Source organism: Coregonus clupeaformis, unplaced genomic scaffold (assembly GCF_020615455.1).
Source record: "Coregonus clupeaformis isolate EN_2021a unplaced genomic scaffold, ASM2061545v1 scaf0745, whole genome shotgun sequence".
NCBI lineage: Eukaryota > Metazoa > Chordata > Actinopteri > Salmoniformes > Salmonidae > Coregonus > Coregonus clupeaformis.
Window position 1 is genome coordinate 100,931 of NW_025534200.1, and position 6,570 is coordinate 107,500.

Here is a 6,570-nt window from a genome sequence, read left to right on the forward strand (position 1 = left end):
GGCGAAACATCCTTTCCTCGTCTGGACGGACGACCGTAACCTGGAGTATATCCGGACAGCGAGGAGGCTGAATCCTCACCAGGCCAGGTGGGCCCTATTCTTCACCCGGTTTGATTTTACACTGTCATACATTCCGGGTACGAAGAACGTGAAGGCAGACGCATTGTCCCGGCTGTATGACCCAGAGGAGAGACCCAGAGACAACACCCCAATACTCCCGGCCTCCTGCATTGTGGCGCCGGTAGTATGGGCGATGGACGTGGATATAGAGCTGGCATTATGCACAGATCCATCTCCACCTCAGTGTCCAGCTGGGCTGCGGTACGTGCCAGGTATTGGTCGTACAGTGCGCTGCTTGATCGAAAAGTACTGGTGGCCTACCTTGGCTAAGGACGTGAGGGTGTACGTCTCCTCCTGCTCGGTGTGCGCCCAGAGTAAGGCACCTAGGCACCTCCCAGCGGGTAAGCTACAACCTTTACCAGTTCCACAACGACCATGGTCTCACCTAAGTGTTGATTTTTTGACTGATCTTCCCCTCTCCCAAGGTAACACCACCATCCTGGTCGTTGTGGACCGCTTCTCCAAGTTCTGCCGCCTCCGTCCTCTGCCCGGTCTCCCCACGGTCCTGCAGACTGCAGAGGCCCTGTTTACTCACGTCTTCTGGTACTACGGGGTGCCAGAGGATATAGTGTCCGACCGAGGTCCCCAGTTCACGTCCAAGGTTTGGAAGGCGTTCATGTAACATCTGGGGGTCAGCCTGACCTCTGCGTTACACCCCGAGTCAAATGGGCAGGTGGAACGGGTAAATCAGGATATGGGTAGGTTCCTGCGGTCCTACTGCCAGGACCGGCCGGGGGAGTGGTCGGTGTTCTTGCCATGGGCAGAATATGCCCAGAACTCTCTCCGCCACTCCTCTACTAACCTAACGCCATTCCAATGTGTTTTAGGTTACCAACCGGTTCTGGCACCGTGGCACCAGAGCCAGACCGAGGCTCCTGCGGTGGATGACTGGTTTCGGCGCGTGGAGGAGACGTGAGAGGCTTCCCACATTCACCTCCAGCGCGCCATGCATCATCAGAAGGCCAACGCTGACCGTCACCGCAGTGAGGCCCCGGTCTTCGTACCGGGGGATCGGGTCTGGCTCTCGACCCGGAATCTGCCCCTCCGCCTGCCCTGCCGGAAGCTGAGCCCGCAGTTTGTGGGGCCGTTCAAAGTCCTGAGGAGAATCAACGAGGTCACGTATAGGTTGTTACTCCCCCCGATTACCGTATTAACCCCTCGTTTCATGTGTCTCTCCTCAGGCCTGTGGTGGTTGGTCCGCTCCAGGAGTCTGAGGTGCGGGAGGTTCCTCCACCTCCTCTGGACATCGAGGGGGCCCTGGCGTACTCTGTCCGCTCCATCCTGGATTCGTGGCGTCGGGTGGGGGGCCTTCAGTACCTCGTGGAGTGGGAGGGGTACGGTCCGGAGGAACGGTGCTGGGTCCCGGTGAGGGATATCCTTGATCCCTCCCTGTTGCGGGATTTCCACCATCGCCATCTGGCTCGCCCTGCTCCGCATCCTCCTGGCCGTCCCCGAGGCCAGGGTCGGTGCGCTGCTGGAGCTGCGCGTCAAGGGGAGGGGGGTACTGTCACAACTTCGGCCGAGGCTGCCTCCCCTCCTTGTTCGGGCAGGCTTCAGCGTTCGTCGTCACCAGCTTACTAACCACTGCCGCCCCAATCATCATCACCTTTATCTTGTCTTGTCAATCACACACACCTGGTTCTAATCCCCTCATTAGTCTGTGTATAAGTGTTCCCTCTGCCCCCTTGTCCTTCTGGGTGATTGTTATTTGTGAGAGTAGTATAGCTCGGTGGAGCTACTCGTACATTGTGTTGCCAGGGTAGATTTTCCCCTGTTCCTATGTATTATTGGATATCCGGTACAGTGTCTTTGCCAGAGATGATGGTTTCCCCTGTGCCTGTTTCGTTGATCGCTATTTGAGCGCATTTGTGTGTCAACGAAGGAATAAACTCTGTATTCGGTGATTACCCTCCTGCGCCTGACTCCTTTCATCACACTCATCACAGCTGGAGCAATCCTTGAGTGGAAAGTAAATGGCAGCACTGCAAATAAATGAAATGCTGATTCGTGGTAGAGTCAAATCAACTATCAACACCACTACTATGATTTCCATGGTAGCGCACACCACACCAGATTGAGATGCTGACCCCCCCACCACACCACACCAGATTGAGATGCTGACCCCCCCACCACACCACACCAGATTGAGATGCTGACCCCCCACCACACCACACCAGATTGAGATGCTGACATCCCCCCAACACACCACACCAGATTGAGATGCTGACCCCCCCCACCACACCACACCAGATTGAGATGCTGACCCCCCACCACACCACACCAGATTGAGATGCTGACCCCCACCCCCCACCACACCACACCAGATTGAGATGCTGACCCCCCCCACCACACCACACCAGATTGAGATGCTGACCCCCCCACCACACACCACACCAGATTGAGCCCCCTCCATGCTGACCAACAAAAATAAAGCCATACATACGTCCAACCATTATAACAGAGAATCAGGTTCAGCACTTTGGCTCCATTAAAATAGAGAACCAGGTTCCTGGGGTCCAAACATATTAAAGCACTTACATTACATATAATACAAAATATAAAACAGTACATCATATGACATTATTACACCACTACCTACCTACAATACAAAATGTTTAATACCACCATACAACAATATCCCAATGTGTGCGTATGCATGTGTCTATACCCTTGTGTGTGTCTCTTCACAGTCCCCGTTGTTCCATAAGGTGTATTTTTACCTGTTTTTTAAATCTGATTCTACTGCTTGCATCAGTTACCTGATGTGGAATAGAGTTCCATGTAGTCATGGCTCTATGTAGTACTGTGCTCCTCCCATAGTCTGTTCTGGACTTGGGGACTGTGAAGAGACCTCTGGTGGCATGTCTTGTGGGGTATGCATGGGTGTCCAAACAGACAGCTCGGTGCATTCAGCTTGTCAACACCTCTTACAAAAACAAGCAGTGATAAAGTAAATCTCTCTTCCACTCTGAGCCAGGAGAGACTGACATGCATGTCATTAATGTTAGCTCCCGGTGTACTTTTAAGGGCCAGCCGTTCTGTCCTGTTCAGAGCCAACTGCAATTTTCCCAAGTCCCTCTGTGTGGCACATGACCACACTACTGAACAGTAGTCTAGGTGCGACAAAACTAGGGCCTGTCGGACCTGCCTTGTTGATCGTGTTGTTAAGAAGGCAGAGCAGCTCTTAATTATGGACATACTTCTCCCAATCTTAGCTACTGTTGTATCGATATGCTTTGACCATGACAGTCTATAATCCAGGGTTACTCCAAGCAGTTTAGTCACCTCAACTTGCGCAATTTCCACATTATTCATTACGAGATGTAGTTGAGGTTTAGGGTTTGGTGAATGATTTGACCCAAATACAATGCTTTAAGTTTTGGAAATATTTAGGACTAACTTATTCCTTGCCAGGGGTGGTGGGGTTGGAAAGTAATAAAGGGAAATATATATATTTTTAAAGGATATCTATATGTGTATGTATATGTATTTATGTGTATGTATGTGTATGTATATATATATATATTTGCGAGAGAGAAAAGAAACATATGGGGGATTGGAAGTGATGCAGACAATTACATTGATGGAAGTTACAATCTATCTGCAAAATTAACGCTGATCTACACCCCCTAAAAAGAGATAAACAAATGAATAAGAATAAAAACGTATTCCTTGCCACCCATTCCGAAACGAACTGCAACTCTTTGTTAAGTGTTGCAGTTATTTCAGTTGCTGTAGTAGTTGACGTGTATAGTGTTGAGTCATCCGCATACATAGACACACAGTGGCTTGTCATTACTAAAGATTGAAAAAAGCAAGGGGCCTAGACAGCTGCCCTGGGGAATTCCTGATTTTACCTGGATTATGTTGGAGAGGCTTCCATTATAGAACACCCTCTGTGTTCTGTTAGACAGGTAACTCTTTATCCACATTATAGCAGGGGGTGTAAAGCCATAACACATACGTTTTTCCAGCAGCAGACTATGATCGATAATGTCAAAAGCCGCACTGAAGTCTAACAAAACAGCCCCACAATTTCTCTCAGCCAATCATCAGTCATTTGTTTAAGTGCTGTGCGTGTTGAATGTCCTTCTCTATAAGCATGCTGAAAGTTTGTTGTCAATTTGTTTACAGTAAAATAGCATTGTATCTGGTCAAAACTATTTTTTACAATAGTTTACTAAGGGTTGGTAACAGGCTAATTGGTCGGCTATTTGAGCCAGTAAAGGGGGCTTTACTATTCTTAGGTAGCGGAATGACTTTTGCTTCCCTCCAAGCCTGGGGGCACACACATTCTAGTAGGCTTAAATTGAAAAAATGGCAAATAGGAGTGGCAATATCGTCCGCTATTATCCTCAGTAATTTTCCATCCAAGTTGTCAGACCCCGGTGGCTTGTCATTGTTAATAGACAACAATACTTTTTTCACCTCTTCCACACTCACTTTACAGAATTCAAAATTACAATGCTTGACTTTCATCATTTGGTCAGATATACTTGGATGTGTAGTGTCAGCAATTGTTGCTGGCATGTCATGCCTAAATTTGCTAATCTTGCCAATGAAAAAATTATTAAAGTAGTTGGCATTATCAGTTGGTTTTGTGATGAATGAGCCATCTGATTCAATGAATGATGGGGCTGAGTTTGCCTTTTTTTCACAAAATGTCATTTAAGGTGCTCCAACGCTTTTAACTATCATTCTTTATGTCATTTATCTTTGTTTCATAGTGTTGTTTCTTCATCTTTTAATTCAGTTTAGTCACATGATTTCTCAATTTGCAATACATTTGCCAATCGGTTGTGCAGCCAGACTTATTTGCCATTCCTTTTGCCTCATCCCTCTCAACCACACAATTTTTCAATTCCTCATCATTCCACGGGGATTTGACAGTTTTTACAGTCATTTTCTTAATGGGTGCATGCTTATTAGTAACTGGAATAAGCAATTTCATAAATGTGTCAAGTGCAGTGTCTGTTTGCTCCTCATTACACACCATGGACCAACATATATTCTTTACAACAACATTGGAATCACTACAAAACTTATTGTATGACCTCTTATACACTATATTAGGCCCAGCCTTTGGAACTTTGGTTTTCCTAGATATGGCTACTATATTGTGATCACTACAGCTGATGAATTTGGATACTGCTTAAAAGCAAGTTTCTGCAGTATTAGTAAAGATGTGATCAATACATGTTGATGATTTCATTCCTGTGCTGTTTGTAACTACCCAGGAAGGTTGACTGATAACCTGAACCAGGTTGCAGGCACTGGTTACAGTTTGAAGCTTTTTCTTGAGTGAGTAGCTTGATGAAAGCCAGTCAATATTTAGGTCACCAAGAAAATATACCTCTCTATTGATATCACATACATTATCAAGCATTTCACACATGTTATCCAGATACTGACTGTTAGCACTTGGTTGGCTATAGCAGCTTCCCACCAGAATGGGCTTTAGGTGAGGCAGATGAACCTGTAGCCATATTACTTCAACAGTATTTAACATGAGATCCTCTCTAAGCTTTACAGGAATGTGGTTCTGAATATAGACCGCAACACCGCCCCCACTGGCATTTCTGTCATTTTGGTAGATGCTATAACCATGTATTGCTACCACTGTATCATCAAAGGTATTATCTAAGTGAGATTCAGAGACAATCTGAATTTGAATGTCATCTGTCACAAGCAAGTTATTGACTAAATGTACCTTGTTAATATGGGCTGTTTTTAGCACATTTCTGGGTTGTTTGATTGTTTTTAATGCTTTACTGGGAAGCGTATCAGAAGTAGACTTGCTCATGTTATTTATATTGGAGCTGATAGTGCAGGGTGAGCTGCACACAGTGGACTTCCTACTAGGGCACACCGCCTCAGTGCTAACAGTGTAACTCTGGTTCATATGCTCTGTTTCTGCTACTAGCTGGGCTAACCTTGTATCTGTAGAATTTAGATAATTAGAAGACAGTAAGCATCAAAATGTGAAACCAAGACAGCGATACTAGTGGTACTAGAACAGTTTTCAACTCGTCGGGTCATGGACTCTCCAAGGTGTCAAAAGCATTCCAAAGGAATGCTGGCCCATGTTGACTCCGATGCTTCCCACAGTTGTGTCAAGTTGGCTGGATGTCCTTTTGGGTGGTGGACCATTCTTGATAAACTTTTGAGTGTGAAAAACCCAGCAGCGTTGCAGTTCTTGACACACTTAAACCGGTGCGCCTGGCACCTACTACCATACCCGTTTCAAAGGCACTTAAATATTTTATCTTGCCCATTCACCCTCTGAATGGCACACAAACACAATCCATGTCTCAATTGTCTCTAGGCTTAAAAGATGAGCAGAACAGTTTGAGGTTGAGGGAGTGTGTGCGAAAGAAACAGCCACATAAAGAGACGTTATTGAACTGGGACCATTTTCACCCTGGGAAGATTTTATAACATGACGTAAAA